Source organism: Amblyraja radiata, chromosome 24 (genome assembly GCF_010909765.2).
Source record: "Amblyraja radiata isolate CabotCenter1 chromosome 24, sAmbRad1.1.pri, whole genome shotgun sequence".
Taxonomy (NCBI): Eukaryota; Metazoa; Chordata; class Chondrichthyes; order Rajiformes; family Rajidae; genus Amblyraja; species Amblyraja radiata.
In genome coordinates, this window is record NC_045979.1 from 31,981,687 (window position 1) to 32,009,672 (window position 27,986).

The window sequence follows — 27,986 nt, forward strand, 5'->3', positions numbered from 1 at the left end:
TGTCCCACTCTCACGAGTCACTCACGAATTCTCCCGAGTTTTCCCCTTAATTCAAACTCCCAGAATGTTCGTAATGAGTCTGTAGGAGTTCGTAGATGTATCATAGCGGCCCGTTATGCTAGCCGTAGGTACTCGTGGCATCAGGTAAGTCGGGACGTTTTTTCCAGCCCGATAAAAAATGTCCACGAGCAAAATAATGGTCGGGGTGAAAGAAAATTGCAAATTACTCGTAAGGAGGGCATCGAAATAGTCGTGGGAATTCGTAGACATACTCGTAGGAGTTCGTGAACATTGTCGTGGAAGGTCGTAGGAGTTGGTAGATTAGTCCTTTAAACTTGGCAGAGGTTTTGAATTAAGTCGTGAAAGTGGGACAGGCCCTTTAATAATTATTACCAGCGGCGGCAACCAAACTTATAATTTTAACAATAAGAGAATGAAAAACTCAGAGAGTGACAATATGGAAGAGAGAAGAGGGAGGGAAGGGAAACATTCAGTTCAAGAATCAAGAATGCCAAGAGTGTTTTCTCGTCATATGTCACAGATAGAACAGATGTGTTCCAGATATGTCCCAGATAGAACAATGAAATTCTTACATCCAGTTTTCAAGAGAGAGAGACTAATGCCCCTGTCCCACTTAGGAAACCTGAACGGAAACCTCTGGAGACTTTGCACCCCACCCAAGGATTCCGTGCGGTTCCCGGAGGTTTTTGTCAGTCTCCCTACCTGCTTCTACTACCTGCAACCTCCGGCAACCACCTGCAACCTCCGGGAACCGCACGGAAACCTTGGGTGGGGCGCAAAGTCTCCAGAGGTTTCCGTTCAGGTTTCCTAAGTGGGACAGGGGCATTAGCTTTAGCTGTTAGGGCTAAAGGAATCAAGAGATATGGGGAGAAAGCAGGAACGGGGTACTGATTTTGGATGATCAGCCATGATCATATTGAATGGCGGTGCTGGCTCGAAGGGCCGAATGGCCTACTCCTGTGCCTATTTTCTATGACTCTCTCACTTGCGGAAACATCCTCTCCACATCCACTCTATACAGGCCGTTCACTTTTCAATTAGCCCTGCTCTGGGTTCCAAAGATTCTTGCTCCTTGCATCTTTTTTTGTGGTTTGGTTCACAGCTGCAGCGCGGAAACAGGCCCTTCGTCCCACCGAGTCCGCGCCGACCAGCAATCCCCGCACATTAACACTATCCTACACCCACTAGAGACGATATACATTTATACCTAGTCAACTAGCCTAGAAAACCTGCACGTCTTTGGAGTGTGGGAGGAAACCGAAGACCTCGGAGAAAACCCACGCAGGTCACGGGGAGAACGTGCAAACTCCGTACAGACAGCGCCCGAAGTCGGGATCGAACCCGGGTCTCTGGCGCTGTGAGGCGGCGACATTACCGCTGCACCACCGTGCAGTGAGGAGCCACGTTTAGACACGGAGAATGTGAGCCAGGACTGTAAATTATGTTGATCCAGCCTGCGGGAGAGTGTCTAAACTGGTATCGCAGGCTGGGATCTATGTACAAAATAAAATGAAATTACTCAGTTCCTGATGTGCTATTTATTATGCCCCCCAACTATTATTTTCTAATGAACTGACATGCTTTATTAAGTATGTGTTGTGAGTTCCACTTACCAAGCAAAATTCACTTGTATTCAATTTGTGAGCCCGCCTAACAATTATCCATCTTCACAGCTGGAGATGAAACACAAGGAACTGCAGATGCAAAAAAAAAAAGGCACTGCGCTGGAGAGACTCAGCAGGTCAGGCGCGAGGGCGCAGCGGTAGAGTTGCTGCCTTACAGCGCTTGCAGGCCCAGGTTCAATCCCCAAAACGGGTACGTCTGGAGCTTATACGTTCTCCCCCCGTGACCTGCGTGGGTTTTCTCCGAGATCTTCGGTTGCCTCCCACACTCCAAAGACGTACAGGTACAGGTAAATTGGCTTGGTGAATGTAAAAAATATCCCTAGTGTGTGTGTGTAGGTTAGTGTTAATGTGCGGGGATCGCTGACCCGGTTGGCCGAAGGGACTATTTCCGCGCTGTATCTCTAAACTAAACTAAACTAAAAGGCAGCATCTTTGGTGACATTTCAGGTGGGGTCCTGTTTTCAGACTGAGGGGGGTATTCGTCCCACCCTGCTCGTCCTGGCTCCTTAAATCTACTTAGTCCCCATTCAATGCCGCATGAAATCATCCGGACTAAATTATTGGTAGACAAAAATGCTGGAGAAACTCAGCGGGTGCGGCAGCATCTATGGAGCGAAGGAAATAGGCAACGTTTCGGCCCGACCGCACCCGCAGTCAGGATCGAACCCGGGTCTCTGGCGCTGTGAGGCAGCAACTCTACCGCTGAGCCACCGTGGCACCCTCTCCTGTATCCTGTCTCTCTGTGTCTCCAAGATCTCTCCTGTATCAGCACCTGCAGAGTCTGGCCCTTCATCTAATGCTGAAACAGGGATCCACTCAGCAGTTCCGACCTGAGGCTCATGTGGCTGGCAGGCCGCACACGCACGGTTGAAATTCGCACACACGTGGCACTTTGACAAGCTGGCTTCAGTGTCAGATAGCATCATAAATCGCAGAGGATGGTTTCTGGTCCTGAGAGACCCATTGCTGCTCACCTAGGTCGTGACTGTGGCAGTTCTCTGTTCAAACATTGTTAATCAAACACCATCCAGCATTGCTTCCCAGTGGGTCAATACTGCCCAGTTTAATCAGCCATCATAACTGCAGCTGAGTGCGCCGTGCGTGTGCATCGGTTTAGTTTACTTTAGAGATACGTCACGGAAACAGACCCTTCTGCCCACCAGGGCCAGCGATCCCCGCACACTAACACTATCCTAACCACAACTAGGGGCAATTTGCATTTATACCAAGCCAATTAACCCACCAACCTGTACGTCTTTGGAGTGAATGAATGAATGAATACGTTTATTGGCCCAGTAATTACACATACAAGGAATGTGCCTTGGTGCTACGCTCGCAAAGTAACAATCTGCGAGCGGAGGAAACCAAAGATCTCGGAGAAAACCCGTGTGGGGAGAATGTACAAACTCCGTGCAGACAGGCACCCGTGGCCAGGATCGAACCCGGGTCTCTTGCTCTGTAAGCGCTGTTATGCCCCCTGTCCCACTTAGGAAACCTGAACGGAAACCACTGGAGACTTTGTGCCCCACCCAAGATTTCCGTGCGGTTCCCGGAGGTTTTTGTCAGTCTCCCTACCTGCATCCACTACCGGCAACCTCCGGCAACCACCTGCAACCTCCGGGAACCTTGGTCGGGGCACAAAGTCTCCAGAGGTTTCCGTTCAGGTTTCCTAAGTGGGACAGGGGCATTAGGCAGCAACTCTACCGCTGCGCCACCGTGCCGCCCTTAAAAAGAAGTCAATAGACAATAGGTGCAGGAGTAGGCCATTTGGCCCTTCGAGCCAGCACTGCCATTCAATGTGATCATCATGGCTGATCATCCCTAATCAGTTCCTGCCTTCTCCCCATATCCCCTGACTCCGCTCGATGAAATCTGAGGGACCACTGGGCCAAGATAGGGTATAAAGGAGACATTAATCCCTTTTGACTGTGATTAAAGCAGGTAGGAATTACTCTGCCTGAGAACTCGATGATTAAGTCCCATTGAGAACCTGAAACAAATTGCCTTTAATTTGCCTATTTTAGGAAAACATAGATATTGAGCTGTTAACATGCTGGATTTCAAGGGACCTCTTTATTGCTGAAGTTCTTTGTTATTTTATCTTCTGTTCGGTGGCATGTGTGCAGGCACTGGACATGTTTTAATGAACTGGAAACTAAACACATCATGAACTGCTGATGCTGCCTGTCCCGCTGAGTTACTCCAGCTTTTTGTGTCTATCTTCGGTTTAAACCAGCATCCGCAGTTCCTTCCTACACAGATTTTGAACACGTCTCTTGAAGAGTCAAGAGTGTTTAATTGTCAAAAGCAGAGACAAGAACTGACTTGCCCCCCTTTGTCCTGCCTCTCCTCCTTTCTAGCTTTTTCTCCTAAAATCAGTCCGAGGAAGGTTCTCGCCCTGAAAACGTCACCTCTCCATGTTCGCCAGAGATGCTGTCTGACCCGCTGTCTGACTCGATTTGTGTCCTATTGTGTTTAATTGCCATATGTACCGACAACATAACAATGAAATTCTTACTTGCAGCAACGTAACTGGCCTGCAAACACAATGCACGCAGACAATATATAATATATAATAAATGAAAAAAATCAATAAATTAATAACCGCCATACTAATGCAAAATTAACTCAGTCGCCAGTTCAACCAAAGACACGGCCCATAGATGATCATAGTTTCTGAGGTTAGTGTGGTCATAAGGTCATTAGGAATAGGAGTAGAATGAGGCCATTCGGCCCATCAAGTGTACTCCGCCGTTCAATCACGGCTGATCGATCTCTCCCTCCTAACCCCATTCTCCTGCCTTCTCCCCCTAACCTCTGGCACCCGTACTAATCAAGAATCTATCTATCTCTGCCTGAAAAATATCCACTGACTTGGCCTCCACAGCCTTGAATTCCACAGATTCACCACCCTGACTAAATAAATGTCTCCTCGCCTCCTTCCTAAAAGAACGTCCTTTAACTCTGAGGCTGTGACCTCCAGTCCGAGACTCTCCCACTTGTATCATCGCCCATCCTCCCCATATCCACTCTATCCAAGCCTTTTCGCTATTATGTATGATTCACTCTTCTCATTCTTCTAAATTCCCCCTCAATCTTCTAAACTCCAGCGAGTATAGGCCCAGTGCCGACCAACGCTGGTGTTTAAGAGCCTGGTGGTTGTTGGGAAAGGAAACAGCTATTCGTATGCCTGATGGCTTTGGTTTTCAGATTCCTATACATACTTCCAAATGGAGGGAGTGAAGTGAGAGCATGGCCAGGGTGGTGTGGGTCTCTGATGATGCTGGCTGCCTTCTTGAGGCTGCGACTCCTGTAGATCTCTTCCATTCTGGGGAGGTCAGTACCTGTGATGGAGCGGCCATTGTCAACCACTCCCATTTAGCTCCCATTTAAGTATGAAAGGGATGCAGAGGGTTATATAGACAATAGACAACAGGTGCAGGAGTAGGCCATTTGGCCCTTCGAGCCAGCACCGCCATTCAATGGGATCATGGCTGATCATCCCCAATCAGTCAGTTTTCCCATTTCCTCCCCATATCCCCTGACTCCGCTATTTTTAAGAGCCCTATCTAGCTCTCTCTTGAAAGCATCCAGAGAACCTGCCTCCACCACCCTCTGAGGGAGAGAATTCCACAGACTCACCACTCTCTGTGAGAAAAAGTGTTTCCTCGTCTCCGTTCTAAATGACTCACTCCTTATTCTTAAACTGTGGCCCCTGGTTCTAGACTCCCCCAACAACGGGAACATGTTTCCTGCCTCTAGCGTGTCCAAACCCTTAACAATCTTATATGTTTCAATGAGATACCCTCTCATCCTTCTAAACTTCAGAGTGTATAAGCCCAGCCGCTCCATTCTCTCAGCATATGACAGTCCCGCCATCCCAGGAATTAATCTTGTAAACCTACGCTGCACTCCCTCAATAGCAAGAAAGTCATTTCTCAAATTAGGGGACCAAAACTGCACACAATACTCCAGGTGTGGTCTCACTAGGGCCCTGTATAGCTGCAGAAGATCGGGTGGGAGTTGTCACATAAATAATCAGGTTACCACCCCATGGTGGGATTTTGGTGTTAGAGGTTATGTGATGAAATCTTCTAGAATTTCTTTGACCACAGTGGCGCAGCGGTAGAGTTGCTGCCTCACAGTGCCAGAAACCTGGGTTCGATCCCGATTCCGGGTGCTGTCTATGCAGAGTGTGTACATTTGACCTGCGTGGGTTTTCTCCGGGTGCTCCGGTTTCCTCCCACACTCCAAAGACGTACAGGTTTGTAGGCAAATTGGCTTGGTCAAAATTGTAATTTGTCCCTAGTGTGTGCAGAATAGTGTCAGCATGTGGGGGTCGCTGGTCAGCACAGACTCGGTGGGCCGAAGGGCCTTGTATCCATGCTGCATCTCTAAACCAGACTAAACTGCTTCAGATTCTAGCTCCATCTGCCCGCCCACACCCTCTCAATGCTCCATCGCCCGGATTTATAAGTGTAAATTGAATTAGATTTAATATTCTCTTTGTTTTTTTTTTTTTCAAATCTGAACGCCTAATCATTTTCAGTCAAAATTTTGGACTGCTCTAATGGTGGTTGGTGTCAAAGTTCTCCCAGTTGTCTCTGCAGATTGCACCCTTTAGAAAAACATCACATCCTATCAATTCGGCACAGAACTTATAAAAATATATTACAGTCATCTAAAAAAAGAAAGCATAAAATATGCATCTAATTTGACAAGATAGATAACTAAAAGCAGTGGAATAGAAATTACCTGTCAAGTGTTTTCTTTTCCCCCCATAGCTATTTAAATATTTATTTGTTCCTTTTAAGCTCTGTCTCATTTCCTCGACAGTCACTGTGACAGTTTTGGGAATGTTCTAAAGGACCTCCAGTGTACGTCTATTTGATTTTTGACAGCATGATTCGACTTTTATCATGGTTTAAAATTCAGCATGCCAATCACTGCCCCGAACGTGGGTGTTGTCATGACCGTTCCTCCTTATGTTGATCAGCGCAGTAAGCAGAAGGCAATTTTAGTTTAAGAAGAAAATGTTTTATTCAAACTTTGCGCTGTGTTTCCTGCTTCGCATTTTCTTAACGAAAGGGGATTTTCTTAAAGCTTTCATTGGCCACGAGGGCGGCAGTTGGCGGCCCACTCGCGCAGTGGGTAGAGCTGCTGCCTCACAGCGCCAGAGACCCGGGTTTGATCCTGACCTCAGATTTGCAGGAAAGAACTGCAGATGCTGGTTTAATTCAAAGGTAGACACATAAATGCTGGAGTAACTCGGCGGGGCAAGCAGAAGGAATGGGTGACGTTTCGGGTCGAGACCCTTCTTCGGACTAACCTCGGATGTTCTGTGTGTGGTGTTTTGTACGTTCTCCCTTGTGGCCACGTGGGTTTCCTCCAGGAGCTCCAGTTTCCTCCCACATCCCAAAGGCATCCAGGTTGGAAGGTTAATTGGCCTGTGTAAATTATACTGAGTGTGAAGGGAAGGGTTAAGAAACTGGAATATATATATACACATACATATATACATACATATATATAAATATAAATAGGGCTGGAGTAACTCAGCGGGTGAGGCAGCATTTCTGGAGAGAAGGAATGGGCGACGTTTCGGGTCGAGACCCAAAATGTCTCCTATTCCTTCTCCAGTGTCTACCTTCGATTTAAACCAGCATCTGCAGTTCTTTCTTAGATATAAATATATATCTATTTATAAATATAAAGTTCTGTATTTATGTGTATATATGAATATATAAAATTATATATAAAGTTTTGTATGTGTATATATACACATATATATATATATATACACACACACTATATATATAGTGTTATTCCAGTTTCTGTGTATATATATATATAGAAAGATAGATAGACAGACAGACAGACAGACAGACAGACAGACAGACAGACAGACAGACAGACAGATAGATAGATAGATAGATAGATAGATAGATAGATAGATAGATAGATAGATAGATAGATAGATAGATAGATAGATAGATAGATATTTTTATATATGAACACAGAACTGTATCTTTATGAATGTATATATATATATATATATATATACAATTTTCTTGTTGTTTGTTATGGTGTTTACAGAGTATTTTCTTTACATATCTGCTGTGGTGCCGTAAGCAAGAGTTTCCTTGTTCCGTTTCGGTACAATTGACAATGAAACACTCTTGACTTGAACTAGTATGAATGGATGATCGATGGTCACCATGAACTCGATGGGCCAACAAGCGACCTTTCGGGTTGGGGCCCTTCCTCAGTCTGAAGAAGAGTCCTGACCTGAATCCTCACCAACTCCAGATACTGTCTGACCTGCTGAGTTCCTCCAGCACTTTGTGATTTGCTCTCCGCTATCTCATCCCTTCCCTTAATCTAGTCTTTTTAAGCAGATGCCATTCTAGTAACTCTACTCTTCATCCAAAGCCAACTCAGGCCCCCCGCAGTAGCTGTAATAAAAAATCAGATGGTGCCTATCATATATAATTGGCTGATTTCATGCAGCTTCCAGTGAAACAGTAGTCTCTGCATATTAATATTCCAATATCTCTGAGGAATGGACTTAATTTAAAGGATAGACAATCTAAATGAGAAGTCTGTGGATCCTAGATTCAATCTGTGATATACGCTGTTGCAATTAGAGCCTAGACATATTGCCCAAGATATATGTGTTTGGAGCTGCAAAAAGCTGGCGTAACTCAGCGGGTGCAGCAGCATCTCTGGAGTGAAGGAAATAGGCAACGTTTCGGGCCAAAACCCTTCTTCACCCCCCATCAGTCTGAAGTAGGGTTTCGTCCCGAAACGTTGCCTATTTCCTTCGCTCCATAGATGCTGCTGCACCCGCTGAGTTTCTCCAGCATTTTTGTGTACCTTCGATTTTCCAGCATCTGCAGTTCCTTCTTAAGCAGCATCTCTGGAGAAAAGGAATAGGTGACGTTTCGGGTCTCGATCCTTCAGACCCGAAATGTCACGTACTCGTTTTCTCCAGAGATGCTGCCTGTCCCGTTGAGTTACGCCAGCTTTTTGCGTCGATCTTTGGTTTAAACCAGCATCTGCAGTTCCCTCCTACATCCTATATATGTTGAGTATCGATCGATGCAAATTTGAAAGAATGGAAAAGAACAGTGTTAAATGCTTTTAGAAGAAAGACTAACAATTGTTTTCAAGTTGCAAGATCAATGAGACAAATATCACTCTTCTGAACTGTAAAACATAGTTTAGTTTAGAGATACAGTGCTGAAACAGGCCCTTTGGCCCGCCGAGTCTGCGCTGACCAGCGATCCCCGCACAATAACACCATAATCAGCCATGATCATTTTGAATGGCGGTGCTGGCTCGAAGGGCCGAATGGCCTACTCCTGCACCTATTTTCTATGTTTCTATAACATACTAGGGACAATTTACACTTATACCAAGTATTCAGACCCAAGCCAATTAACCTACAAACCTGTACGTCTTTGGAATGTGGAAGAAAACCGAAGACCTCGGAGTAAACTCGTGTGGTCACGGGGAGAACGTGCACACTCCGTACAGACAGCACCCGTAGACGGATTCGAAACCCGCGTGTCTGGCGCTGTAAGGCAGCACCTCTACCGCTTTGCCACCGTGGCCGCCAATACAAAACGTGCAGGAAGGAACTGCGGATGCCAGTTTACACCGCAGGTAGACACCAAATGCTGGAATAACTCAGCGAGTCAGGCAGCATCTCTGGAGAACAGAAATAGCTGACGTTGTGGGTCGTAACGCTTCTTCAAACTGACCCGAAATGTCACCTATTCCTTTTCTCCAGAGACGCTGCCTGACCCGCTGAGTTACTCCAGCACTTTGTGTCTACCTTTATCCTTTTGCTTGCCTTATTCTGCCAGACAGTGTATAATCAGTGCATAGATGTTAGTACATTACTGCTTCGCATTCGATGGGACTCACCCTGTCAAATTACCACCAATGCTTTCACTTTTCCCTTTTCTATCCGTTTCTGTTCCAGCATTTTGCATTTATCATCGGTGTAGAACAATACACCACAGGATCAGTCCTTTCCACCCACAACGTCTGACGAACATGGTGCTAAAATAAACTAGTCTCATCTACCCATGTGTCCACCTGAAAGCCTCTTAATTGCCACTATTGTATCTGCCTCCACCGCCACCCCCGGCAGCACGCTCCATGCACCCGCCACTCTCTGTGTGAACAAACTTGGTCTGAAGAAGGGCCTCGACCCAAAACCTCACCCAATCCTTCTCTCCAGAGAAGCTGCCTGTCCCGCTGAGTTACTCCAGCATTTTGTGTCTATGCCAGGACATCTCCTTTAAACTATGTTTCCCTCAAAGCAAAGTTGTGCCCTGTGGTCTTTGACGTTACCATTGGAAAAAGGTTCTGACTGTCTCAATAGACAATAGACAATAGACAATAGGTGCAGGAGTGGGCCAGAACAAGGGGTCACAGTTTAAGGATAAGGGGGAAATCTTTTAGGACTGAGATGAGAAAAACATTTTTCAACAGAGAGTGGTGAATCTCTGGAATTCTCTGCCACAGAATGTAGTTGAGGCCAGTTCATTGGCTATATTTAAGAGGGAGTTAGATGTGGCCCTTGTGGCTAAAGGGATCAGGGGGTATGGAGAGAAGGCAGGTACAGGATACTGAGTTGGATGATCAGCCATGATCATATTGAATGGCAGTGCAGGCTCGAAGGGCCGAATGGCCTACTCCTGCACCTATTTTCTATTTTTCTATGTTTCTATTTGGCCCTTCGAGCCAGCACCGCCATTCAATGTGATCATGGCTGATCATCCCCAATCAGTACCCCGTTCCTGCCTTCTCCCCATATCCCCTGACTCCGCTATTTTTAAGAGCCCTATCTAGCTCTCTCTTGAAAGCATCCAGAGAACCTGTCTCCCTGTCTGTGCCTCTCATAGTTGTACATACATCTATCAGATCTCCCCCGCCATCTCCAGCGCTCCAGTGCACAAAAACAATGCACGTTTATTCGTTGTAACTTACTGGGATGAGCATCGATGACATCTACAATCAGTCTGTGCAGGGAGGAACTGCAGATGCTGGTTTAAACCGGAGGTGAACACAAAACGCTGGAATAACACAGCGGCTCAGCCAGCATCTCTGGAGAGAAAGAATAGGCATCACTTTGGGTCTGAAGAAGGGTCCCGACCCGAAACGTCACCGATTCCTGCTCGCCAGAGATGCTGGCTGACCCGCTGAGTTACTCCAGCATTTTGAGTCTATCTACAATCAATAACTTGGCATCTTCATAGGAATTGGCCTCTTGGGAAACTTGACACATTCCGATAGGAAAGTTATTGTTGGTATCAGTTTGAAATTTAAATGAAAGAAATATTGATTAAGCTGGAAAATTGATTGGCCAGCTTCAGACCTCTTAATGCAACATTTTCCGTTGCCTTCAGTGGAACGAAACATTCTCCCGTTCGAAATTAACATTCAGGTCACAGTTTAAAATCCAGGTTGGAAACTCGGTCAGGTTTGCAGGGCTAAATGTGTAGCTTTACTGGAATCTGCAAGAGCATGAGGGGGGAAATAACGGCAAGGATTTGACACGGGTCCCACTGGATTAGCAGCTGCGGTATAAGACTGACAATAAGTCCACAGCTAATTGGCAATCTAACTCAGATAGGCCATAAGGTTGACTGGTAAGGGAAATGACATCCAGAAGAGATGCTCTTAGAAGTTTGAAATTAAAGAACATTGCAGCAACCTTTGCTCTTTGTGTAGCTGCATTGCGAATATTCAATTCTGACAGTCTGCATAAAAACATCAAGATACTTTCTTATAATCAGTGGGTAGTGGATAGGGCATTGACTAAGAACCCTGTCCAACTTGAGTTATAGCCGGCATTCGATAGTTCAGTGTAAAATATTAGAAGCAAAAAGCAAGAAGCAAAAATATTAGAAGCAAACTTTGATGGCAAAAACAGGAAAGTAGACTATTATTTGAATGGTGGCCGATTAGGAAAAGGGGAGATGCAACAAGTCCTGGGTGTCATGGTACACCAGTCATTAAAAGTAGGCAGTCATTAAAATTAAATTCCGGATGGCATTAACATTGAATTCTCCCAATTTTGCTAGCCCTTTCTGTCTCCTCCCCTTCCTTAACCCTCTAGCTGTCTCCTCCCACCCTCCCATCCGCCCGCCCTCGGGTATTCCTCCTCCTCCCCTTTTCCTTCCTTCTCCCCCCCCCCCCCACCCCCCATCAGTCTGAAGAAGGGTTTCGGCCCGAAACGTCGCCTATTTCCTTCGCTCCATAGTTGCTGCTGCACCCGCTGAGTTTCTCCAGCAATTTTGTGTACCTTCGATATTCCAGCATCTGCAGTTCCTTTTTGAACATTAAAAGTAGGCATGCAGGTGCAGCAGGCAATGAAGAAAGCGAATGGTATGTTAGCATTCATAGCAAAAGGATTTGAGTATAGGAGCAGGGAGATTCTACTGCAGTTGTACAGGGTCTTGGTGAGACCACACCTGGAGTATTGTGTACAGTTTTGGTCTCCTAATCTGAGGAAAGACATTCTTGCCATAGAGGGAGTACGGAGAAGGTTCACCAGACTGATTCCTGGGATGTCAGGACTTTCATATGAAGAAAGACTGGATAGACTCGGCTTGTACTCGCTAGAATTTAGAAGATTGAGGGGGAATCTTATAGAAACTTACAAAATTCTTAAGGGGTTGGACAGGATAGATGCAGGAAGATTGTTCCCGATGTTGGGGAAGTCCAGAACAAGGGGTCACAGTTTAAGGGTAAGGGGGAAATCTTTTAGGACCGAGATGAGGAAAACATTTTTCACACAGAGAGTGGTGAATCTGTGGAATTCTCTGCCACAGAAGGTAGTTGAGGCCAGTTCATTGGCTATATTTTAGAGCGAGTTAGATGTGGCCCTTGTGGCTAAAGGGATCAGGGGGTATGGAGAGAAGGCAGGCACAGGATACTGAGTTGGATGATCAGCCATGATCATATTGAATGGTGGTGAAGGCTCGAAGGGCTGAATGGCCTACTCCTGCACCTATTTTCTATGTTTCTATGTTTCTATGAGCAAGCGACAACACAGAGGAGCAGCGGTAGAGTTGCTGCCCTACAGTGCCAGGTTCAATCCTGACTACGGCTGCTGTCTCTGCGGAGTTTGTACGTTCTCCCGATGGCCGCGTGGGTTTTCTTCAGGTGCTCCGGTTTCCTACACAGGTGCAGGTCTGTAGGTCAATTGGCTTCCGTACAACTTTCTCCATGCGTGTAGGATAGAACTCGTGTACGGGTGATTTTTGGTCGGCACAGATTCGGTGGGCCGAAGGGCCTCTTCCCACGCTGTGTCTCTGAAATAAACTAAGTGGAACTCAGTAAACTTGTTGCAGTATCACAACCTTTCTCCCAAATTGGAAATGTCAAGGACTAGGGAGCATAACATTAATGTGTAGGAAAGAACTGCGGATGCTGGTTTAAATCGAAGGTAGACACAAAATGCTGGAGTAACTCAGCGGGGCAGGCAGCATCTATGGAGAGAAGGAATGGGTGATGTTTTGGGTCAAGCAAGATCCTTCGTCAGACCCGATACGTCACCCATTCCTTCTCTCCAGAGATGCTGCCCGTCCTGCTGTGAGTTACTCCAGCATTTTGTGTCTACCTTTGGCTTAAACCAGCATCTGCAGTTCCTTCCTACTTATACGTAAGGACAGGGATGTGCAGGGAATGGAAGAGTGTGGAGCATCACCAGGTACAGTTTATTAGTTTAACTTGGCAACATGTTTGGCACGGAATATGGGCCAAAGGGCCTGTTTCTGCGCCGTACTGCTCTATGTGCCACAGAGAGGTATCGACTGAGTGAGAAGGAAAATAATAATTGGTGGATTTCAAAATAGGGAAGTCTGAGGTCAGCCATTGTCAATACAAGAAGCTGAAATGCAAAGGAGGCACAAAGAACTATAGATGCTGAGATCTCGAGTAAGGCACAAAGTATTGAAGTATGGTTGGCATATTGTCTCCTCTAACTTCAAGTAACCCTTGCTTTCTCTCTCCCTCCACCCCCTCCCCCCATCCTAGTTCTCCGACCAGTCTGACTATCCCCCTGATTAAATGTTATCTTTGTACGCTTCGTTGTCACCTTCTCCTAGCTAACTATAATGTATTCTACATTTCCCTTAAACCCCATCCCCTTTGATGTCTCCTTTTCACACCTTCCCTTTCCTTATCTCTGTGCCTCCCTGAATCTCAGTCTGAAAAAGTGTCTCAACCCGAAACGTCACCCATTCCTTCTCTCCAGAGATGCTGCCTGGCTGGCTGAGTTACTCCAGCATTTCGTGACTTAGGGGCCTGTCCCACTTGGGCATCATTTGCGCGTCACGCAGGTGGAGCACGAGGATTTCGTAAATCCCAAAATCCTGGGGCGCCGCGCGCGAGCGCCCGTCACTGCCTACGCCACTACGCCTCACCAACCTTCTGAATTTTGTAGTCGGCAGGGCAGTACTCTGCATATCGCCAACTTGGACAATTTAACATTTTTATCAAGCCAATTAACCTACAAACCTGTACGTCTTTGGAGTGTGGGAGGAAACCGAAGATCTCGGAGAAAACCCACGGGGAGAACGTGCAAACTCTATACAGACGGCACCCGTAGTCGGGATCGAACCCGGGTCTCTGGCGCTGCACTTTGCTGTAAGGCAGCAACTCTACCGCTGTGCCACCATGACTGCGCCATGCGCACATCACGACGCGTGCGTCGTGACGCGTAAATGACGTCACGTAAATGACGCACAAATGACGCCCAAGTGGGATATGCCCTTTATCTTCCACTAGTCAGGCAGCATCTCTAGGGGACCAGGAATAGGCAACCTTTCTGGTCGGGACGCTTCTTCACCTACATTTATATCAGGAGAAATCTAACCTTATTTTACCCATGAAAGATGGGGGGGACGCAGCAGAAATTGATTTACATGCCCGCATGCAAGTCGCTGAAAGTTAGTGCACACATGAAAAATGATCAAACCTTTACGGACCAGTTAATTGATAGCTGGTCTTTGTCACAAGGGGATAGGATCTAAATGTGAAGATGTAATGCGTCACTTCACAGACGATGATCAATGGACACCCATGGAGTATTGTGCTTGAGGAAATCTCTCTCACCAAGAAGGTTTCACCAAAAGGACAAAAGGGATTGAAGGATAATATTATAAGAGCCGGTTGCATAACCTAATTTGTATTCTCCGGAGTGTGGAAGATTGAGGAGTGACCTGAATGAGTATGCGGGATGATGGAGGAGTATTCTCTCTTGCTCCATCTGTCTCCCTCCTCCTCCCGCACACTCTATTGAACAGGATCGATACAGAAAAAAAACTAATTACACTGGAGGGAAAAACAGAAAAATGGAAGGCCGTGTTAGAATTAGAGGCAGGCCAATTTGAAGTGGATTTAGGACGATTTCTTTCACGAAAACAGTAGCACGTAACTGGGTTTTCGCTCTTTCGACTGTCGATTTTTGATCAAAATATTTTAAGTCAAAGAGAGGTCAGGGATCAGGAGACAGGGAGCAGTGATAAGGAAATTGTGAAACGAAGGGCAGTCATAGAGTCATACAGCGTGGAAACAGCTGCCCACACCAGCCCACATGTCCCCTCCACACTAGTCCCACCTTCCTGCGCTTGGCCCAAGTCCCTCCAAACCTGTCCTATCCATGTACCTGTCTAACTGTTGTTGGGATAGTTCAAGCCTCGACTGCCTCCTCTGGCAGCTCGTTCCATACCCCCACCTCCCTCTGTGTGTGATTCTTATTCAATCTTTTCCCCTTCATCTTAAACCTATGACGTCTGGTCCTCGATTCACCTACTCTGGGCAATCTACATCTACCCGATCTATTCCTCTCGTGATTTGATACACCTCTATGAGACCTCTGTGGAAGGCAGGAAGCTGGCCGTATATTTTCGCTGCAAATTCGACGCAAAGTGACTGAAAAGCAGAACAGGGAAGGGATCTTGTTTGGTAGCTGACAACAGCAATCGGGAGTCCCACTGCAGACTGAAGGGTTCTAATCCATGTACTTGTCTAACTGTTTCTTAAATGTTGGGATAGTCCTTGCCTCAACTACCTCCTCTGGCAGCTCGTTCCATACACCCACCACCCTTTGCGCGATCAAATTCGGAAATGGAGCTGGCTCCAGAGGCTGAATGGTAAGTCCTGTCATTTTTGGCAACATGGCAGTCAGATTTATGAGTCATCCAGATATAGCAGTGTCTAAGATCTTGAATAGTGAACTCACCATTCTGATTTTTTTTCAACATCAGCACCACACGCTACATATTTCACTCTGGTACGATCATTCTCACCTGTTAACCATTAGGCATCCTCAGTGGTCATTGCAACTGCTATTATCCAGCCAGAAAGCTAGAGCATTAAAACCTTAAAGTCAATTAAATCCCATCTTTGTTGCCACAGTGAGACACAACTAATACAGTAATGCCCCTGTCCCACTTAGGAAACCTGAACGGGAACCTCTGGAGACTTTGAGCCACACCCAAGGTTTCCGTGCGGTTCCCGGAGGTTCCCGGAGGTTTTTGTCAGTCTCCCTACCTGCTTCCACTACCTGCAACCTCCGGCAACCACCTGCAACCTCCGGGAACCGCACAGAAACCTTGGGTGGGGCGCAAAGTCTCCAGAGGTTTCCGTTCAGGTTTCCTAAGTGGGACAGGGGCATAAGGGACAATGTTCAATATGGTTCAATAGTCTATCTAACTTCAAGTAGCCCTAGCTTTCCCTCTCTCTCCATCCCCTCCCCCTTCCCAGTTCCCCGACCAGTCCTACTTTCTCCGGCTGCATTTTATTCCCTGGCATCAGCCTGAAGAAGTGTTTAAGAAAGAACTGCAGATGCTGGAAAAATCGAAGGTGGACAAAAATGCTGGAGAAACTCAGCGGGTGAGGCAGCATCTATGGAGCGAAGGAATAGGTGACGTTTCGGGTCAAGACCCGAAACGTCACCTATTCCTTCGCTCCATAGATGCTGCCTCACCCGCTGAGTTTCTCCAGCATTTTTGTCTACCTTCAGTCTGAAGAAGGGACTCGACCCGAAATGTCACCCCATTCCTTCTCTCCAGAGACGCTGCCTGTCCCGCTGAGTTACTCCAGCGTTTTGTGTCTACCTAGGATTAAAACTAGCATCTGCAGTTCTTTCCTATGCATAGTTCACTTGTACTCCATTGTCACGTGTACCTAGATGCAGGGAAGTGATTTGTTTTGTGTACAATCCTGTAGAATTATATACATAAGCACAAGCATACATTCGTACAATAGTGCAACGATTGTAGTGTAAAAACAGTGCGTTTTTTCCGAGGCAGTGCCCAAAGAGTCGCCACATATTCAGCTGCATCTTGTACTGCTCAAGTATTAAGTCTTTGAAAGATATCGAGGCTTAAAAATGAATTTAAATTGAATTTATAATGCCAAAGCATCGACAACGCAGGTGGCAGGTGGGCAGCACGGCGCCTTCCAGTGACAGGGACCCGAGTTCGATCCCGACTACGGGCGCTGTCGGTACCGGAGTTTGCACGTTCTCCCCGTGACTTGCGTGGGCTTTCTTCGAGATCTTCGGTTTCCTCCCACACTCCAAAGACGTGCAGGTTTGTAGGCTAATTGGCTTGGTATAATTGTAAAAAAAATGTCCCCACTGTGTGTAGAATGGTGTTAATGAGCGGGGACCGCTGGTCGGCGCGGGCTCGACGGGCCGAAGGGTCTGCATCTCTAAACTAAATTAAAAAGCATTTTCAAAGAAAGTCTGGAACTAAGACATTTAAAAAGATGGCAGCTGAACAAAAGGTTGGTCAACGTGGTGAGTTTTAAGGAACGCTTCAAAGGAGAGTGGCGTATAGAGAGGCAACTCCAATGACAAAGTCTTATTGATGGTGTAGTAGCTATTGGTGGAATGGCTTAACCAAGGACACCAAAATAACAAGAGATTAGAAATCTAGGAGATAGCATCAATGCCCCAGTGTACACAATTATTTACATTGAGGGTTAATTGATTATCCACATCTACATTTTTCACTCTAATAAATGGCAAGATTGGGGAAAAACGAGTGAATTATAATTATAATAATGGATGGGATTTATATAGCGCCTTTCTAATACTCAAGGCGCTTTACATCGCATTATTCATTCACTCCTCAGTCACATTTGGTGGTGGTAACCTACTTCTGTAGCCACAGCTGCCCTGGGGCAGACTGATGGAAGCGTGGCTGCCAATCTGCGCCTACGGCCCCTCCGACCACCACCAATCACTCACACACATTCACACACATTCACACACAGGCAAAGGTGGGTGAAGTGTCTTGCCCAAGGACACAACGACAGTATGCACTCCAAGCAGGATTTGAACCGGCTACCTTCCGGTTGCCAGCCGAACACTTAGCCCATTGTGCCATCTGTCGTCCCTTATTTATACAATAACAATACAAATTTATTGTCATTTGCGATAACAAGTGTAGCATTGTGAATTATGACATTATTAATTTAGTTTTAGAGCCTTCGGCCCATCTAGTCCATGCTGGGTGAGGTGCCAGAAGACTGGAGGGTGGTTAATGTTGTGTCTCTATTTAGGAAGGGCTGCAAGGATAAGCCTAGGAACTGTAGACCAGTGAGCATAGTAGCGCTGTCCCACGGTGCGAGTTCATTCCAAGAGCTCTCCCGAGTTTTTAAAAAATCGAACTCGTGGTAAGCACGGAGAATGAACGTAGCGGGTACGTCGGAGCTCGGGGACGTCTCTTAGCGGCTCGTAACGCTAACTGCAGGTACTCGGGGAGACTCGCTAACGGCAGGTAAGCACGGGAAGACTTGTTGAAAAATGTCCACGAGAGCCGACAAGTGGCCATTACGCTAAATCTCCGAGTTCGAATCGGGGCAAACTCGGGAGAGCTCTTGGAATGAACTCGTACCGTGGGACAGGGCTTTAACAGAGTAAAGTGGGAAGAAATATTTAGTAGAAAACTCAATATCTTGCCGTAGGGCAGCATGGCGGCACGGTGGCGCAACAGTAGAGTTGCTACCTTATAGCGCCAGAAACCTGGGTTCGATCTAGACTATGGGCGCTGTCCTTACGGAGTTTGTACGTTCTCCCCGCGACCTGCGTGGGTTTTCCCCCGGCTGCTCCGGTTTCCTCCCACACTCCAAAGACGTACAGATTTGCAGGTTAATTCGCTTGGCATGTAAATTGGCCCTCGTGTGTGTAGGAGAGTATCAGTGCGCGGGGATCGCTGGTCAGCACGGACTCGATGGACTGAAGGGCCTATTTCCGCATTGCATCTCTAAACTAAACTAAACTAAATAGAGATGAAAATTAGTGGGAAACCAGCAGAGGTTTTATTAAGCATTGCCTGTCAGAGATAATAGATTTTGATGTTTAATGCTCAAAACAGCAGGAGCTCAATATCAAAAATTAACAACTAATAAGTGAAATTTAAATGGAAACATCTTGTTGGTTCCTTTTTATTCTTACAAGATAAATCACTAAAGCATACAGAAGACACATCCATTTCTAAAGCAGCTTATGTGGCTATTGAGCCGTTTATATAATTTGCTTCTGGATAAATTAATGCCCAATAAAATTTGTTACTTTAACTTATATCTTTCGTTCGTGTTACATTTGAAGCTGGGTTTAATTTCAATGATAGGTTGAGGAAACAGAGCAGGGAAACGCAATGGAAAAAAAACCCAAAGCTAATTACAGCATTGTATCTGTGGTACCATATGGGAAGCCAGTTGTCTGGGAACTCAGCTGGAGCGGACCCAGATGTAACTTTGGCAGAACAGGCTGACTCAGCAATTGGGTGGTTTGTGAGTACTATCGGCACCGTCATTCTGCAAAGTCCATCGGTCAAACAAGAGCACCCTTTCGGCCTGCCTAGTCCGTGCCGACCAACGATCACCTGTACACTTGTTTAAGAAGGAACTGCAGATGCTGGAAAATCGGAGGTAGACAAAATGCTGGAGAAACTCAGCGGGTGAGGCAGCATCTATGGTGTGAAGGAAATAGGCAACGTTTCGGGCCGAACCCTTTCTTCAGACTGCCTGACCCGCTAAGTTACCCCAGCACCTTGTGTCTTATTTATTAAGTACTGAACGTGCTCTATTGAGAATTCAGAGGCCTCTGGATAGAGAATTACAATGAAAACACCCCCTTAAGTGAAGAATGGTTTGTCATCTCAATCTTACTAGATCTTCTCCCAAGACTCTGGCCCTACCAACAGATCTCTCCAGCAAGGTCTCCAGCAAGAGGTCCTGCAGTTGTACAGGGCCCTAGTGAGACCACACCTGGAGTATTGTGTGTGCAGTTTTGGTCTCCAAATTTGAGGAAGGACATTCTTGCCATTGAGGGAGTGCAGCGAAGGTTCACAAGGTTAATTCCCAGGATGGCGGGACTGTCATATGTTGATAGAATGTAGCGTCTGGGCTTGTATACGTTGGAATTTAAAAGGATGAGAGGATATTTTATTGAAACATACAAGATTAATGCGATGTAAAGCGCCTTGAGTATTAGAAAGGCGCTATATAAATCCCATCCATTATTATTATTATTTTTCACACAGAGAGTGGTGAATCTCTGGAACTCCCTGCCACAGAGGGTAGTCGAGGCCAGTTCATTGGCTATATTTAAGAGGGAGTTAGATGTGGCCCTTGTGGCTAAGGGGATCAGAGGGTATGGAGAGAAGGCAGGTACGGGATACTGAGTTGGATGATCAGCCATGATCATATTGAATGGCGGTGCAGGCTCGAAGGGCCGAATGGCCTACTCCTGCACCTAATTTCTATGTTTCTATGTTTCTATGTTTGGACATGCTAGAGGCAGGAAACATATTCCCGATGTTGGGGGAGTCCAGAACCAGGGGCCACAGTTTTAAGAATAAGGGGTAAGCCATTTAGAATGGAGATGAGGAAACACTTTTTCAACCAGAGAGTTGTTAGTCTGAGGAATTCTTAGAGCTCTTCTAGATAGTGGAGTCAGGGGATATGGGGAGAAGGCAGGAACTGAATGTGGATGACAGATGGCACAATGGGCTAAGTGTTCGGCTGGCAACCGGAAGGTAGCCGGTTCAAATCCCGCTTGGAGTGCATACTGTCGTTGTGTCCTTGGGCAAGACACTTAACCCACCTTTGCCTGTGTGTGAATGTGTGTGAGTGATTGGTGGTGGTCGGAGGGGCCGTAGGCGCAGATTGGCAGCCACGCTTCCGTCAGTCTGCCCCAGGGCAGCTGTGGCTACAGAAGTAGCTTACCACCACCGAGTGTGACTGAGGAGTGAATGAATAATGCGATGTAAAGCGCCTTGAGTATTAGAAAGGCGCTATATAAATCCCATCCATTATTATTATTATTATTATTATGATCAGCCATGATCACAGTGAATGGCGGTGCTGGCTCGAAGGGCCGAATGGCCTACTCCTGCACCTATTGTCTATTGTCTATTGTGATCCTACTATCTTGGTCTTACAGTGAGAATGAGCACAGATGTTGTTGGAATATGAATGAAAAATGCTGGTAAATGCTGATACCCCTGTTCAGCTAATATGTTTGGAATCCAAAAGAGATCCAAAGTTTCAGACTAAAACATGTAAGTGCAATATTTTTATATAAAACGCAGTATCAAGGAAAATAGACACAAAGTGCTGAAGTAACTCAGCGGGTCAGGCAGCACCTCTGGAGAACCTAGACAGGAGACGTTTCGGGTCAGGACCCTTCCCCAGTCTATCCGTGTTCCCCAGAGATGCTGCCCGGCTAGCTGAGTTCCTCCAGCACTTTGTGTCTTTTTTTTTTTTTGTAAACCTGCGTCTGCAGTTCCTTATGTTTAAGAAGGAACTGCAGATGCTGGAAAATCGAAGGTACACAAAAATGCTGGAGAAACTCAGCGGGTGCAGCAGCATCTATGGAGCGAAGGAAATAGGCAACGTTTCGGGACGAAACGTTGCCTATTTCCTTCGCTCCATAGATGCTGCTGCACCCGCTGAGTTTCTCCAGCATTTATGTGTACCTCCTGCAGTTCCTTATGTAGTTTAGAGATCTGGAGCGGAAACAGGCCCTTCGGCCCAACGATTCCGCACCGACCAGCGATCCCCGCACACTAACATTATCTTAATTACACACACACACACACAGGGGACAATTTACATTGATACCAAGCCAACGAAAGGACAAACCTGTACGTCTTTGGAGTGTGGGCGAAGACCGGAGATCTCGGAGAAAACCCACGAGGTCACGGGGAGAACGTGCAAACTCCGCACAGGCAGCACCCGCGGTCGGGATCGAACCCGGGTCTCTGGCGCTGTAAGGCAACAACTCTACCGCTGCGCAACTGTGTATTGCTTTGTATCTCCTATCAAGGAGATAGTCAGGGGAGCAGGAGAAGGGGACAGGGTAGAGACTAACGCCTTTCAAAGAGTAAAGGACAGGCGTGAAGAAATAATAAAAGAGATGAAGATACTGCAAATGGAAAAAGTCGTGATAATGGAGGCATTAAGAAAAGTTTTTGAAACTGGGCTGAAAATAACCACAAACGGTTGTCAATCTGCATTTTACAATGAGTCTGGTTAGAGTTTACAACAGGCAGCGGTGGAAATATGATTGGAGCCATTAGAACAGAGAATAAAAATCGATAAAAGCCCATTTGTTTTCAGTTTGTTTTCAATTTCCTACAGTAGATTGGGAAATTAGTTTAAAACACACGACTGCAGGGTTTCAGTCCTGGTTCAGTTGTGGTTCAATAATAATAGTTCAGAAGTAACCTGTGAAGATGACATCCTCCATCAGTCTGAAGAAGGGTTTCGGCCCGAAACGTTGCCTATTTCCTTTGTTCCTAGATGCTGCTGCACCCGCTGAGTTTCTCCAGCATTTTTATCTACCTTCGATTTTCCAGCATCTGCAGTTCCTTCTTAAACAAAATGACATCCTCAACCTGACCTTTTCCAGTTGGAGGCTTCTGTAGCTTGGGGCTACAGCATCAGGTAGAAGGAATGTCAGGTCTGAGTGAATGTCTTTTCTTTTGGGGGGGGGGGGGGGTGGTTCACCATGCAATCTCCTACCAGCCCCACACGGCTATCATTTAAACCTGGGACATTAATCCTTATGATGACCAATTTCCTTTGCCCATCGGCAAGCAAACTGATTGCTAAGACCCAACTATTTATTTAAGAAGGAACTGCAGATGCTGGAAAAATAGAAAGGTAGACCCGAAACGTTGCCTATTCCTTCTCTTCATAGATGCTGCCTCACCCGCTGAGTTCCTCCAACATTTTCTGCCTATCTTCGCTAAGACCCAACTAGATGCTTCTTGATACTGTGAGCAAATTTGGGCCCCATATCTGAGGAAGGATGTGCTGGCTCTGGTGAGGGCCCCAGAGGAGGTTTACAAGAATGATAGAAACATATTTTCCATGTTTCTATGTTTCTGGCCATCTGTGTGGAGTTTGCACGTTCTCCCTGTGAATCCGTGGGTTTCCTCCGGGTGCTCCGGTTTCCTCCCACATTCAACGATGATTCAGTGATGATCTCAAAGATGTCTAGGTTTATAGGTTAATTGGGCCTCTGTAAAATTGCCCCCAGCTGTGAGGGGAGGGGATGAGAAAGTGGGATAACATGGAACTAGTGTGAAGGTGTGATCGATGGTCAGCATGGACTAGGTGGGCTGAATGGCCTGTTTTTCCACACAGTATCTCTCAACTAGAATCTAAACTAAACTAAACTTAACCTCTGTTTAAGAAGGAACTGCAGATGCTGGAAAAATCGGAGGTAGATAAAATTTTTGGAGAAACTCAGCGGGTGAGGCAGCATCTATGGAGCGAAGGAATAGGTGACTTTTAGGGTCGAGACCCTTCTTCAATACATGAAGATGGGCCTCGACCCGAAACGTCACCCATTCCTGTGCAGGGATCACTGGTCGGTGTGGACTCGGTGGGCCGAAGGGCCAGTATCCACGCTGCATCTCGAAACAAAACTAAATGTAAAAGCTCACAAAGTGCTGGAGTAATTCAGCAAGTCTCGCAGCATCTCTGGAGAACATGGATAGGTGACTTTTCGGGGTGGGACCCTTCTTCAGACTTATCCACGTTTCAGCTTATTCCATGTTCTCCAGAGATGCTGCCTGGCCCGCCGAGCTGCTCCAGCTCATTTTGTCTATCTGCGGGGATAAACCAGCATCTCCAGTTCCTTCCTACACATGATCCATATCTCTCCATCCCCTGCATATCAATGGGTCGATCTAAAAGCCTCATAAACGCCATTGCACGCCTGTGGGTTCCACCGTAATTAGTTTGTCAATAAGCATCCTGCAGCTTTGTTCAATATTCCCATAGAATCTGCTCTGCTTCTTCTTATCGAGTACACATCACAAGATTAGAAGTTGCTCAGCCAGAGCTGAACACACTTCTCGGCATCTGCACAATGGTGTCTGTCTTCCGCTTCTTGTGCTTCTTGTGCGTGGTGGTGGAAAGATTGGTGGAAACAGGGCCGCGACTTGAAGGCTCTTTCCTTGGCCCCATAGAATCTGCTTAGCAGCTGTTTTTCAGTGAGTGTATTCTGGAATTCTGTGTGAAATAAAAATCTCCTCTAGATCTTTAGCCAATACATGATCTCTGGTCCCATGGAGAAACAGTTTCTCCACTTACTCATTTCCTAATATCTAATTATTTAAAATGTCCCTCCAGTCTCCCGACTTTTGCTCCAGCCTCAATCCTTACATAGAAACATAGAAACATAGAAAATAGGTGCAGGAGTAGGCCATTCGGCCCTTCGAGCCTGCACCGCCATTCAATATGATCATGGCTGATCATCCAAAATCAGTACCCCGTTCCTGCTTTCTCCCCAAGTCCCTTGATTCCGTTAGCCCTAAGGGCTTTGTATACTCAGTATCCTGTACCTGCCTTCTCTCCATACCCCCTGATCCCTTTAGCCACAAGGGCCACATCTAACTCCCTCTTAAATATAGCCAATGAACTGGCCTCAACTACCTTCTGTGGCAGAGAGTTCCAGAGATTCTGTGTGAAAAATGTTTTTCTCATCTCGGTCCTAAAGGATTTCCCCTTTATCCTTAAACTGTGCGAGGATGGTCACCGTGGCGCAGCGGTGGAGTTGTTGCCTTACAGCGCTTGCAGCACCGGAGACCCGGGTTCGATCCCGACTACGGGTACTGTCAGTTCGGAGTTTGTGCGTTCTCCCCGTAACCCCCAGGGATTTCTCCGAGATCTCCAGTTTCGTCCCACTCTCCAAAGATGTACTTGAATGCTTTCAAGAGAGAGTTAGATATACATAGCCCTGAGGGCTAACGGAATCAAGGGACATGGGGAGAAAGCAGGAACGGAGTACTGATTTTGGATGGTCAGCCATGATCAATAATGAATGGCGGTGCTGGCTCGAAGGGCCAAATGGCCTACTCCTGCCCCTATTTAATATGTTTCTATGTATAAGTTTGTAGGTTAATTGGCTTGGTGTATGTGTGTATAATTGTCCCTAGGTACACAAAAATGCTGGAGAAACTCAGCAGGTGCAGCAGCATCTATGGAGCGAAGGAAATAGGCAACGTTTCGGCCCGAAACGTTGCCTATTTCCTTCGCTCCATAGATGCTGCTGCACCCGCTGAGTTTCCCCTCCAGCATTTATGTGTACCTTCGATTTTCCAGCATCTGCAGTTCCTTCTTAAATAAATTGTCCCTAGTGTGTGTAGGATAGTGTTCATGTGCGCTGGTCGGTGTGGACTCGATGGGCCGAAGGGCCTGTATCTCGAAAACTATAACTAAAACTAAAATCTCCAGGTTCTCGACATTTACCTAATCTCTGTTATCACTGTTATGGAGCTCCTCTGAATCTGCCAATCCTCTGACAGTGTGATGCTTTAGGATTAGCATGACTTATTCCTTTTTTGTCTCAGTGCCCTTATTTACAAAGCCATGCATAAAATACACTTTCTTAAGCAGTATAAACCTCCTCCACCACCTTCAGACTTTTGAATATGAATGATTCCCCTGGGCATGAACTCCTACACAAGTCCTTTCAAAGCAGCTGCTTATTATCTCTACGCTTTCTGCCTTCTGAACTACCCCACACTACACTCACCTCAAGCTGAATTTTCTATATTTCTGAACGATGGAGTAACTCAGCGGGTCAGACGCCATGTCTTGAGGAAAGAAATACGTGACATTTCGGGTCGAGTTCCTTCCTACACTTTCTCTATTTCTGCTCAGTTTACCTACATGCTCCTGAAATCCGCTATCATTTTTTTCCTGTTTCCTACATTGCTAAGTGTTCTTTCATCATTGAAGTTCAAAACTCGACTCCTTATACCCAAAATAAGCTTACCGCATCTGACAAGAAAGCCAATTTCCTAATGTTAATCCCTCAGGAAAATCCCAATGCATATTTCTTTCCAATCAGAAAAACAACTGTTCACTGTTTCTCTTTGCTCTTTCCTCTCAGCCAATTATTACCCAAGGTACAATGGTCCCTTTGATACGTTTTGCACCTACCTTCGTTGAGTTTAGTTTAGTTTATTAGTTTATACGTGCACCGAGGTACAGTGAAAAGCTTTAAGGGCCTGTCCCATGAGCATGCGACTGCATGCGGCAAGCACGACCAAACGGGGGTCCCGCGGAGGTCGAGTGATCCCGTACGAGTTGACGTGAAGTTCGAGCGAAGTCCGCGGGAAGTTCGCGCTAGGCGTACGCCGTCAAGACGCTGCGCACGCCCGTCGAGGAGGTGCGTACGGCCTCAATGCGGCTGCGTGCCGGCAGGCCATTGCCGCGCGGAATTTTCGGACAATGTCAGTTTTTCGGAGCCCCGCGCGATGTCGGGACCAACTCCGCACAACTCCAGCGATCGAAGTGGTACCGGCCCCACGAGGCCATAAGGCTCAAGGGACCACGTTAGGCCGCATGCTGGTGGGACAGGCCCTTTAGTTGCATGCTAACCGGTCAGTGGAAAGACAATGCGTTAACGTACGATCGTAATACAAGACAGGGCGTCACGGTGGCACAGCGGTAGAGTTGCTGCCTTACAGCCCATATATATATATACTGATATACAGACAGATGGACAGGACACGTTTTTTTTCAGAGAGAGTGGTAGATATTTGGAACACAGTGTGAGGGGTGGTGATGGAAGCAGATCCAATAGTGGCATTTAGGAGGCTTTTAAGGCCCTGTCCCACTTTCCCGAGTTACTCATGAACTCTCCCGAGTTTTCCCCTTGATTCGAACTCGGGGAATGTCGGGGAATGTCGGTAGCGAGCCCGTAGGAGTCCGTAGATGTTTCATAGCGGCTCGTAATGCCAACCGTAGGAACTCAGGGCATCAGGTAAGTCGGGACGTTTTTTCAACATGTTGAAAAATGTCCACGAGCAAAACAAATAGCCCCGCGTACCTGCGAATGGTTATCGTTTGAACTTGATGTGAGGTTCAAATGACAACTAAACGATATTGTATTGTACCGTAATTCTCCGGGTTCGAATCTACTTGGGAGAGTTCGTGAGTAACTCGGGAATGTGGGACAGGGCCTTTAGACAGCCACATGAATATGCATGGCATGGAGGGATGAGGATCACGTGCAGGCAGGAGGGATTAGTTTACTTTGGCCTCCTGTGCTGTACTGCTCCTGTACCACTCTATCTGCATTCTGTCTGCATCTCCACACATCACTGATGGCTGGTGGCGGCTGAAGGCCCTGGCAAACCACGTCCATGCCCCGAGAGCGGGCCTGGTTCGCCAGCCGTGGAAGCGACAGAGGGGGAAACCGCTGAACCCCCCACCCTGCTTGTCCCCGGAGGCCGGGAACCAAAGATGAGAGCGGTGAATCTCTGGAATTCTCTGCCACAGAAGGTAGTTGAGGCCAGTTCATTGGCTATATTTAAGAGGGAGTTAGATGTGGCCCTTGTGGCTAAATGGATCAGGGGGTATGGAGAGAAGGCAGGTACAGGATACTGAGTTGGATGATCAGCCATGATCATATTGAATGGCGGTGCAGGCTCGAAGGGCCGAATGGCCTACTCCTGCACCTATTTTCTATGTAATAAAGGTTAGAAAAAGAGGATTTGAAAAGTATAGACACAAAATGCTGGAGTAACTCAGCGGGCCAGGCAGCATCTCTGGAGAGAAGGAATGGGTGACGTTTCAGGTCGAGACCCTTCTTCAGATTCTTTGACATCTGAAGAAGTGTCTCAACCCGAAACATCACCCATTCCTCCTCTCCAGAGGTGCTGCCTGTCCCGCTGAGTTACTCCAGCATTTTGCGCCCATCTTCGATTTAAACCAGCATCTGCAGTTCCTAGTTCGTACATACTTTCGAATGATCTCAGGGATGGAGTTTGGACA

General features: G+C 46.6%; 1 long non-coding RNA gene across 1 annotated transcript; it reads left to right on the forward strand.

The window, feature by feature from the left end:
* On the forward strand, positions 1-26,949 carry LOC116986978. Its single transcript, XR_004415608.1, has 3 exons — positions 1-91; positions 145-148; positions 26,915-26,949. It is a non-coding gene; the product is annotated as an uncharacterized LOC116986978 (long non-coding RNA).
* Positions 26,950-27,986: the final 1,037 nt, after the last annotated feature.